This window comes from Taeniopygia guttata, chromosome 25 (assembly GCF_048771995.1).
Source record: "Taeniopygia guttata chromosome 25, bTaeGut7.mat, whole genome shotgun sequence".
NCBI lineage: Eukaryota > Metazoa > Chordata > Aves > Passeriformes > Estrildidae > Taeniopygia > Taeniopygia guttata.
The window spans coordinates 3817250-3829025 of NC_133050.1; the positions used below are offsets into that span (position 1 = coordinate 3817250).

The 11776-nt window shown below is 48.8% G+C and overlaps 1 long non-coding RNA gene across 1 annotated transcript; it reads left to right on the plus strand.

Moving 5' to 3' along the window:
- The first annotated feature begins 403 nt into the window (after nucleotides 1–403).
- On the plus strand, nucleotides 404–1819 carry LOC140680624 (uncharacterized). Its single transcript, XR_012051983.1, has 2 exons — nucleotides 404–546; nucleotides 973–1819. It is a non-coding gene; the product is annotated as an uncharacterized lncRNA (long non-coding RNA).
- Nucleotides 1820–11776: the final 9957 nt, after the last annotated feature.

Below are 11776 nucleotides of genomic sequence, written 5' to 3' on the forward strand. Positions count from 1 at the left end.
GCCAGCATGGCCTGGGCTCTGTGGGCAGCTGGGACAAGGGGACAGCAGCCTTCAGCTGACGGGCGCTTTCTGGTTTCTCTCCTTGCAGCCGGGCTCTGCGGGTGCTGAGGCTGCTCTGGGCTCTGCCAGGGCTCTGCTGGGCTCTGCCCCGGGCACAGCTGGGCTGGCTCTGCCCTCACATTTCTCTGACAGCTTTGCATCAGACGAGCCCGTTGGAGCACAGTGCCTGAGCTTTCTGCTTTGGCAGGTGAGTGAGACTCCCCTGCAGGCCAGGAGATTGCAGCTGGGGACACACATCCAATTGGCAAGGACCCAAACTCCCCATAGTCCCAGCTGAACCCCTGGATCTCCGCAGGAACGCCTGGATCTCCACTATTCATTCTTCATTTCTTTTTGGCTGGAATTGTGCAGTTGCACTTTCTTCCTCCTCTAGAAGTGCCACGAGTGGGCCAAAGCTGGCAAGTGAGCCGTGTTCCTGAGGCAGTGCAGTCTGGAGCTGATGGATGGAGAATTGCCCTTCCCACTTCCAAACCAGAGCAAAAAGCCGTAAGTGGGATTTTTCATCCGTAAGAAACCCCTGACAATTTCAGAGGGAATGTGCAGCTCATTCCCAGAGTGAGAAGGAAGGTCATCTTCTAAAGGATTTGGGGTTTGACAGAGTTGAGATTCCCAGTCCTGCCTGGAGCTGGAAGGGCCCCAATCAATTTCCTATTGCTTCAACCACAATTTAAAAAAAAGAATGTTGGAAACAAACCCCAAAAACTGTAAAAAAGGCTGTTGAGGTCAGTAAGATGGATCCATGCCATCAGCACATTTACAATGTAAATAAGTGAGTTCTCTTTTTAAAAAGATCATTTACCTCTTAATGCAAAGTTACAGAAGTCGTTTCACTAACACTTGGATTTTATTTGTATCTTTTACAATTCATCTAATTGTATTTTTTTTCTTTTTCCTTTTTTTTTCTTTAAGCAGAGGTCCTGGCCCTCTTCCAGCCAAAAGGGAAAGGGCCCCACCAAGCCTTGTTACCCACAGACAACATGGTAAAGCTGAACACTAAAGGACCTTGGGGGCATTATTCTGGAATTAAAAAGTTGCCAGCTCCATGGACAACAGAATTATTGTTCCTAACCTGAATGACATTGAGCAAAAAGAATGAAGAACGGTGTCACTAAAGTACTACTGACGTTTGCCAAAACACCTCCAGAGTTTCACCAAGGGATCAGTCATCAAAATGTTTTGAAAATTTAAAGACCAAGGTAGCCAAAGCACACAGTGTCACTAATTGCTGGGTATGTTCTCAGCTGAAGTTGGGAGGAATGGGGTTCCCTTGGAGGGCCCACCCTGTGGGGTGGCCAGAACTCTGTCAATGGGCTCTGCCTCGTAACGGAGTCAATGAAGGGACAGTTAGAGAAACCTGTGCTGTGGGACACGGGAATACAACGATCAGTGTGACAGTATTCACTCAGATTTCCGCTCAGGAGAAACCAAACCCTGTTACAGTTATAGAGGCTACAGTGTCAGAAGATTTCTGTGCTTTACCATCACTCCCAATGTCAGTAGAACTTGGGGTGCTGCAGCTGGTCAGTGTCAGTGTCACACCGCTCCCAGCTGCAGGGCCCCCATTTAGGGTCCTTCAGCAACAACCACACGGAAGACTTAGGGCCCAGAGAAACTTTTTCCACCCAAAGAGTGCCTTGGGTTTCCGAAAGCAAAGGATTCTGGTTCACCCTGTGCCCCATGTGCGCTGCCCCATCCCGTGGAGTTGACATGAATGAGCTGAATGGATTATTAGAAGAGGTAGTAAATGATACTCTTAAAATGTCCAATAGCACAATCTATGAGCTCCAACAAACACAAATGGGGACTCCAGAGAACCGCATGGCCTTGGATTATCTGCTTGCTGGCCAAGGAGGAACCTGGGCTATCAGGGGACGGGGATGTTGCACTGCTAGCAGTGATGGGTTTGAAGGCCAACAGTCAGGAATCACCTTGACAGAAAGAGCAGTAAAAGAGTGGCAGAAAGAAGAAAATTCTTCTTGGTGGGATTAGCTTTGTGGCTGCCAAATTAGAGGCTACTGTGAAATGCATTCGTGGCAGGGCCTGTCATCATTGCAGTGTGTGCACTTGGTGAGTTGCTGTGACACTTTGTGCTGGGAAGTGGAGTATTGAGAGCTTTCTTAAAAGAGACAGTCTCAAGAAAAGAGGCATTTGATAAATAACAGAGAATAGCAACTATTTAGGCATGTTTTAAAAGGAACGTGAATAGCTCTGAGTAATGAAGTTAAACTGCACTTAATTGTAGAACAAGAGGAGATGCCTTTATGCCTAATACCTAAATCTAAGCTGTGTTACTGAAAGAATTATTACAAAGGTTGTAGTTGATTGTAGGTCTCAGGACCGATCAAAGTACCAAGGCCTGAACAGGTTGTGATCAAGGCCTGAACAGGCCCTGAGGCAAAGCTCACCACTAGATGAACCTTCCAAGCAAATGTTGTATTTGTATCCACTCATTAAGGAAGCATGATTAACAACAGGATCAATGCATGTGTTCCTTGATAAAACATGGATTTATCTTTCTGTATTTAGAAACAGACAAGGCCCCATCTGGCCTTGTTTGGGGGTGAAGGATCAAAGTCAACTCCCTTGGTTCCTCCTTCAGCCCTGGCCAGGCTTTGGGAGAAAGCAGTCAGGAGAATGAAAGCAGATGTTCTCGCAGTGGCAGTGATGCCAGCTTGTTTGTTTAACAGTGTAAAAGCTGGGTCCTCTCACAGCTTTGGAGCCTCATTGCCTGCAGAGGTGGAGGCACCTGCAGGAATTCCCAGTGTCTGGGAGTGGCTCTCCAGTCCTTGGCTTCCCCCAACTGATGTGTGGCTGTGGATGATGGTAAAGCCTGAGGCTAACTGGTGATGGATCTTTCCTTAATCACTCCAGGCAATCTCTGGTAGCAATGACTGGATGCATTGCTGAGCTTCTTTTGTAATGCTTTGCTAATGATGATGTGCTTTGCTGAGCTTATCCTTTTGTAATTCTTTGCAGCTGTGCATGATATAAATGACACAATTCCTTCAGTTGGTGTCTGTGTCTTTGGTGCTGACCCTGCCCACTGGTGAAACAGGGCCCCCTCCAGCCTAGAGTGTTACCTGGAAAGACAAAACCCATCACTCCAAATGTCCCCCCTTCCTCCTTGTTCCCCCCACTTTATACCCTGAGCGTGATGCCTGCCCTATGGTCTGGGGTATCCCCGGGGTCAGTGGGGATCACCTGTCCTGGCTGTGTCCCCTCCCAAGCTCCCCCGCAGCCCCAGCCCCTCTCCAGCGTGGCCAGAGGAGGGGCAGGCCAGGCTTTGGCTCAGTGGGAGCTCAGCAAGAACAAAAGCATCTCTGTGTGCCCAGCCCTGTGCTCAGCACCCGGCCCAGCAGCAGCGTCTCAGTGCCAGGGTCTGTGCCATCAGTCCCTGCCAGGGGTTTCCATGGCACCTGCCAGGCCAGGTGACCCAGGTGTGGTGTCCCAGTGAGGGCTGCCATGCAAACAGTGCCCAGCACTGCCCCTTTCTGTCTGCCTGACCTGGCCTTGGCCCTGGCCCTGCTGTTTGCTGCAGGTTCCGCGGCGCCTGACCGGCCCGCGCGGCACAGGGCAGGCGGCCACGGCACAGACCCACAGCAAGGGCTCCCCTCTGGCTCTGGGCAGTGACACCAGCCCTGAGCAATGGGCTGGCGCACTGGGGTCAGTGCGGTGTCCATGGCAGCAGTCCCTTGCAATGCCCAGTGCAGGTTGGGATGATGATCCACCCTCACAGCCGGCCCAGGGCAGGTGTGCGGTGCCCTTCCCCACAGCCTGTCTGCACAGAAGCACTTCCAGGGCTCTCTGCATTTCCCTTCCTTCACTCTTGAGTCACTCACACACCTCCCAACGACCCACTGGGAGCTTTGAGCTGCAAGGAGTGCAAAGCTGGTCTGTCCTTCAGAAGTGGCTCATTCTGCCCTGAGCCAACTCTGCATTTGTGTTCATTGCAGATCTTCCTGTGTGTCTACATCATTCCTTGCAGGGCTCTGCCTTGGGGAAGGGGAACCTCCTTGGAGGTACCTAGGGCTTGGCACACACTTGAGGAGTGTGTCTGTTTTAAATGGGGAAGCTTAAGAGTTTTAGATTGCTTCAAAAAATAAAAGAAGAAAACCCCTCTTTGCCTTAGCGCAGCCAGTTCTCCAAGCACAGCAGGTCCCAGGTGACTGAGCAGAGACAGGACGGGCTTGGGCTATGTGGGGCAAGGTTGTCCACACTGCCTCAGACCTCCAGGCACAGCTTCTCTGACTAGGCCAGACATCCTCAGGAGAGTCCCTGGGCCAATATCAGTCGCTGAATGCTGCAGTCACCTCTGCTCTAAATAGAACAGTCATAAAATATACTCTTCAAAGGGGAACGTGGATTTATTGGAAGCTCTTGCAAATAGTTTTCCATCAGTATTGTAGGAAACCTCCTGACAAAGAATCTCCAGGGACTAATTCCAGCAGATAATTGGAGGCCATGATTGCACAAACCTCTCAGGACCCCAAGCAAAAGCCCAAGTCCTTTGAAGAACCTGCCGTCCCTGGGAGCATGAAGGAGGGCCCAGGGCCATTCCTGACCAAGGCTCCCCAGGGCCTCTTCCCAGCAGCTCCCTGAGGCCAGGAGTGCAGGGAGGCAGAGGCTCTGTGTAGGCAGCTCAGCTGCTGAGCAGAGCCTGGGCTGGCTGGAGGCAGCAGAAAGGCCAAGGCCTGAGCCCCAGCCCCAGGGAAGGCAGATCCTGTCCCTCCCCGCCTGCTCAGGGCTCTGCCGGGAGCACTGGCATAGGGAGGGATGCTGAGGGCAGGACAAGGGATGGCAGTGCCCAGCCTGGCTGGGGCTGTGCCAGGAGGCCCCAGTGCCTCAGGACAAGGTGTCTCCTCCTCACAGCCCTTGGTGGCAAGACGCTGCTGTGCCCCAGGGCACCAAGGCTTGGCTTCTCCTGGCCACTGCCAGCCTTGCCAGGGCCCTTGGCCATGTCCAGCACAGCTTGTCCTGCGCTGTCCCACAGCTGCTGCTGTGTCCCTGCAGGCTGCACACTCCCATCTCGCTGCCCCCCGGGCCCTGCCCTGCCATTGCCAGCTCTGCCCTGCCCCTGCCATGCCCAGGGCTTGTCTGAGTTGTCGAGAAATCACAGTTTCCCTTTTTCTGCCAACCAAGGCTGTTGGTGTTTCTGTGTTGGTATTAATGAGAAGGGTAAGGGTTAGGGTAGAGTGTGGGTTTAGGGTTAGGTTAGGGTGTGGGTTTAGGCTTAGGGTTAGGTTAGAGTGTGGGTTTGTGGTTTAATGGAGAGCAAAGTGGTGTCTGAATTCAATTGATTTTAAGTTTTTCTTTCATGGTATTTTGTCTGTGAAAAGTCTGAAAATCAAGGACATCTTTTTGGAATCTACTATCTTTTCCCTTGATCATAGCCAAGTGACCCTTCAGAACTAAGCGAAAGCATGAACTCTTTTGGCCATTTTTTAGAGGGAGGAAAAACCAAGCCCAAACCTGTTTTCTGAATCCTCTGGAAAATCTGACTTATCCAAGAAAACATGATTAGGAATGTATTGATTTTCTGTTCTGTCATTCATTCAGACACCTGTGAAGTCAGATCAGTACTGCTCTCTTTAATGACTTATGACACAGCTGATTGCCATTCAATCTCTTGAAATCATGGCCTCAGCTTTCAATGATATTTTGAATATGAGACTTTCCATTTCAGGGAGGAACAGAGTGCATTTGCACAGTTCCATTATGGGTGGTTTTTTTTCAACACACAGATTCTCTCATTTCCCATTCTTTAGCCTTAACCATTAAAGTAAACCATCTGCTTTGGAAATGCAACTCCAGTGTAACCCTTTCTACTATTTTGCTTAACTTATTTTTAGAGGCTGAAAATATTCAGTTGTAATTTGCTTTATAGAATTCTTTGTCACTGTGGGAGCAGAAAAAGATCACAGGAATTTCTCCCATCATCGATTTTACATTTTTTTTAAATGTTATTATAAAGACTATTTATCAATATTTAATTTTTGCTTTCTGTGTAACTTTATTAAATCTGTACTTTAAAACGGGCATTACCTAGCAGGCTTTCAGTTCAATGACAGCAGCTGCTTTTCAGTAGGCTAATTTTCCTGTAGGACTAAACAAGGAAAGTAACTTAGGAAATTGATTTTTCTACATTGTTGCAGTGTAGGAATGGTATTCCCCAGTTTTGTGCTCACACTGATACAGCTCAGACCAGGTGTCACTCACTGACTTCCCCACCACTTTTCCTGTGGCAGGAGGAGAGAAGAGCACAAAGAGGTTGAGGTAAGAACAATTTACTAGAAACAGCAGTGAAAAAATCCCACAAACGGTAATAACAACACTAAAAGGAGAGTGTACAAGAGGTGAACGAATCACACGTGATTGTTCACCATACAGAACTTGGCACACCCCACTGCGGCTTCCGGGGGTCACTTGCGGCTGTCCCCAATCCCTCCCCGGCCCCCCCCGGGACCCCTCTGGCTCGCTGTCCCCTCAGGGGACCGGGGTTTGCCACTGTCCCGCTGCACTGGGCTCACCAGGCAGCGGCTGGGTTTGCACGGGCCAAGCGGCGGTGCGCCTCGGTCGCCGCAAGGATTCGGGATAAAGAGATGAAGAGAGGTCAGTTGTGTGCAGTCCAGAGAGATTGTATTGCCTGAACGGTTGCAGGGACAAAAGACCCTGGGCTACTGCCCAGATACAGTTTTATACAGCAAAATTAAGAGATAAGGTCTAACCAATAGAGACAGTGTCCAGCATGGGCTCATCAGAACCACCCCAGGGGTCAGGTCCAATGGGAACTGCTCAGGGGTGGGGAAAAAGGGGTTTACAGCAAAATGCTGAAGCAAAACTTTCCTGAAACAATGGGGCATACATAAATGTATCTTTTCCTCAGTTTCCCATTCCCAAGGCCTTTCTAAAACCCTTTCTCCACACTACCGCGCCAGCGCGATAGCAACACCCCACGATTTACGGCACACCGGTGGAGGAAGAACAAACCCTTTCCATTTCCCCCTGCCACGTGGCAGGTGATAGCCAGTTACCCCAAGGTCCTGGCTGTGCTCCTCCTGGCTGCTGCAAAAATTACCCCTGTCCTGGCCGGATCTGCCCTGCGGGTCCTGGCTCTTCCTCTGGGTGAGAGCCCCCCATGGCATCTGCCTGGCAAAAGGGACTTCAGGACAACCTATTACTTATGGACATTCCCCGTTCTGCCCCTGTCCCAGCTCCCTTTTTGCCTCCAGAAAACTTTGAACAGAAGTAGCACTTAGGTACAGTTCTGCACATTCTGAACTGGCAGGAAGGTGACCCACATGTCACTATAGGCACACGTGCAGCAGGGACAAAGAAAGTTTTTGAGGGGCCTGGGTCTCAAGGTCTTTTGCTCCAGGAGTACCACCTGTTACTTTCAGATTCTGCTCAGGGATAACCAGTGGCATTTTTTTTGTTCTACACAAGATATAACCATGTGTAGCACATCAGCTGTCACTTTTTTCACCATTTATTTTCAAGTATATTCCATCAATCAGGACCATGGTGGCTCCTGCTCTGAGGTGTATTGGCCATCCCTGTAGTACATTGGTTAGTTGTTTTTTGAGAAATAGGCTCAAAATACCGCAGGGTTACTTCCTTCATTCCCATTCTTTGAGCTAAAAATGGAGTTACTGTGCAAGGCAAGGGCACTCATGTATGAACAGTGCAAAGGGGTCAGTCAAATCTGGTAACTCCAGAGCAGGGGTTGTCATCAATAACCTTTAAAATATATAGAAAGGCTGCTGGACATTCTGGAGTCCAGTGTAGCACCTCAATGGATTCCTTTCATGATTCGTACACAGGCTTTTGCAATAGTTCATAACTGGGGATCCATCATCAACACCATCCAGTCATTCCCAAAAAGGGACACAGATGTGGGCTCTGGTGTTTGACAAATTGCTTCCTCCCTTTCTTTCCCCAAACTGCACTGTCCTTGTGAGTGGGGCAGCCAGGAGATCAGACCTGGGTAGATATAGACATAGTCTTGAAAACAAATAGAGGATGTCATTGAAAATGTGCTCTGGATGGTAATATTCAACACATTCTCAACTACATGCTCTTATTCTCTCTCCCTGTAATGACTGGACAACACTTATTTTTGGTGCCAGCTGTCTTAAATCAGGAATAATCTTGGGTAGGGGGAAAACGACAATAAAACCATCATAAACTGAGTATAAAATGTTTATCTACATGTGTCAGTAACTTCAATGGCCAGCTGCAGTCAGCAAAATTATCAGCCTGTAATTGTGCTCAGGGCCAGCGTGGGCCTTTCCATGTCAGCTCCTCCTGCACAGCACATGGGGGCCTGGGCATGCTGCTGGCTTGCTTCCTTTTAGGAGACTGGGATGAGGAAAGGTCAAGGGGTTTTGTCAAAGAGATGATATTTGAGTGACTGTGTATGTGCTGGAAGCCTCACAGACTGACTGGCCCATGACAGGATGGCCCAGTGCTGGGGGGCTGCACCTTGCTGACCTGGTTAGGGGTGTTAAGCTGCTCCTTTGCCTCAGAGAGAGCCAAATGCAGCACTTTTGTGCAGAAACACTTCATTAGCCCTGGTTTGCAAAGCTACTGCAGCAACTGGGGTGGCCAAAGCACCCCTTTCTGCACTTGGAAATGAGCTGAGTCAGTCATGGGATAAGGCAGGGCATTCCCCACGTGTGCCCATTGTGAACTCCCTGTGCCCCGACTGTGTCGCGTCCTGCTCCTCAGTGACATCCCACCCAGCCTGGAACATGGAACTCCCCGTTTCCAAGGACAGGTGGCCATTGTCACCAGCACAGAGCAGGACTGCTCAGACCCTTCGGCCGCTGCGTTGAGAGCGGAGGTGTCAGAGCGAGAGCGAGTGTTGTTCCAGTTTAGCTGGTTCTAGCACACGTTGGTCAAGAGACTGATCCACACACTGAGTGGAGGTAATTATTTACAGTTCTGTGCAGAAATGGGGGGCTCAGGGACAAATTCACAAAGCCAGCGCCCCAAGAAGTAGAGTGTCTTAGTATTTCTACGTTTTAGCAAAGAAAGGAATTAGTGTTCATTGACTGCAAGTTCCCTAGTTCTCTTCATAATTATTATTCTGTCTGCTGTTGGGTAATGATCCTCTCACTTCTCATGTTCATTAGTCTGCATGCTCAGTCTCTCCCTTCTTTTATGTCAATGGCTTCTGGAGCGCATGGCCATGGCCTGCCCCTGCTGGAATGACCTTTTACCTCACAGGAGGTGATTCAGCGCAGCTTCTGCATTGGCTTTATCAGTTTGTTCCTTTCCTTGGGGCTTCTGCCAAATGTCCTTGTGTCCCTAAATCTGCATTCTTTGTGCCCACCATCAGTGGTACATCCTTCTTCCCAAGCCTTGCTAACCTCCCCGGTGTCTGAGGTAGCTGAAGCCTGGCAAGTCCTGCACCCCAACAAGGCAATCCAGCCAAGAAGTAACCTGCCTTTCAAAGGCCTGGCCATCACTCGTTGGCTACTTCTTGTTTCATGGGAATAACCTCCCTTCTTGTTGATGGGCCTTGAAAGCCATCAACAAGGACAAACTTTAAAGAACACATTTTCCTGACAAATATTTTGCATTTTGCAGACTCTTCAGCAGGACCAGTGTCTGTGTGGGAGCCAGAGCACCCGAGGCAGAGCAGGATGGCGGAGCTGTGGGCCTGGGCACGATCCAGAGCGTTCCACAGGGCCCCAGTCTGCACTGCGTCCCGCAGGGCCCCCAAGAGCCCTGCCGTGCCCGTCAGGGTGACCCACAGGTCCCAGGACCAAGAGGTGAGGGGCAGGTGTCGGGCTCTGCGGGCTGCCAGCGGGTGGGGGCTTGGCCATGGTGTTGGTGTCAGGTGCTGCTGACCCCACGGGACCTGTTGGGCAGGGCTGGGGCCCCACTGGTGCTCCAAGGGCCCCTTTGAGGCAGCTGCCCGGGGGGAAGCCACTCACAGGGATGACACGGAAGAGGTGCCAGTGGAAGTGGGAAGTTCTCTGATGGATGTGTTTCTCAGGGATTGCACTGAGGAGGTTCCAGTGAAAGTCAGATGTTCTCAGTGCTGGGACACTCAGTAAATTCATGCTCTGGGCATGGCTCTTGGTCAAAATGCATGGATTTCTCATTGTTCCATGTTTGTACTGCACTCACCGAACATGTCAGGATAAAGGAAACTCTCTAACAGTATTTTTTTAGTATTAGTATTTAGTATTTATGCTCAGCTGTGATGATAGTGGAGAACTCCAGCCACATGCACACCGTTTTCAAAGCTTTTCCAAACAAAGAAATTTCAGCATTTTTAGCAAAAAAAAACCCAAACAAACAAAAAACAAACAAACAAACAAACAAAAAAACCCCAAAAAAAACCCCAAAAAAACCCCCAAAAAAACCCCCAAAAAACCAATTAATCTTCATTGGTTCTAAATTACATAATTTCTTCAATTAAGTAATATTCTATCTTCTCTTTGGTATTGATGTCTCCCTTCTCATGGTAATTAATTCACATCTTTCAGTCCATTTATCATAGCTTTTTAGATTTTTATCTCAGACAATTTTGCCTACAGAATGAAGCAGGTGGATGGCAGTAGTTGTTTTTGTTAAAAAATGTACTTAGACTGATGAACATTTCAGTGATTTTTAACCTCCCGCAGAATGTGATGCATTCTGTATTAATTATGAGATCAGACAAGCAACCCAAATTTTGTTATATCTGATTAACCTAGGATAAACTGCTTCCATTTCACAGCTTCAAAGAATTGCATCTAGAGCTGAGGACAAGAGAAAGGGCTTTCATGCCTGTTGAGAGTCAAAATTCACCTTATGCAGATGAAATTCTTCTTGGAGCTGACTCCAAGATGTGCTTCCTTAGTACCAAATAAATCCCAGCATCAGGTCGTGTCCAAAATTCTTATATTTTTGTGAACCACTCTCACCTGGATTGTTAGCTGGACACTGGCCAGTTCAGTTGTACTCAGGTACTTGATTTCAAGGGCAGCCTGTGCCTATAAATTCCGGCAACTGGGAAAGGATGACTTGCTACTTGAACGCTTGGCTGCGTTAGAGGCCAAGTGAGGGTTGCTCTCTCAGGGCAGTTTTGTAGCCGGCTGCTTGCAGAGGGAGAACTGTGTCAAAGCAGCCCTTTCTAGTGATGTGACAGCAAACCTTTGCAAATACAGCTCTTGTTTAAAACAAAGGGCCTAGTTAATCAGCAGTGATGGAGAGCAGGCTGAAGTTTTTACAGAAAATATCTTTTTCCTTTTAGCCAAATGCCAGCAAGGCATCGCACAATGGAAGTGCGCAGAATGTCAACTTGTATAACCCAGCTGGAGGTATGATTGTTTTTCACATTTTGCTCAGTGTTGGTAAGATTTTCAACTTGGTAACTCATTTTTGCAGCATATTCTTGGGACAGGGGATCTCTTGTGTTCAGAGATCTCGACTGGAGGTGGTATGCCCTCAGGTCAACCTTGCAGTCTCTTGCCACTACATTTAGCCACTGGTTTGTTTTCCCCTGAGAAAACCTGCTAGACTTTCCTTGTTTGCATACTGGTTGATGGGATGGACTTGGACTACTCCATGCACCTAAATTCACTGCCTTGGTAGCTAAGATTTTGCTTTTGGAGTATCTAGGCACTGTCATTATCCTCTAAATTTAATTGGGAAAACCTATGCAACCTTGAGAAAGTTGCATAGAGGATTTCATAAGGTCAGCTTGGGAAACTTTGCTTGA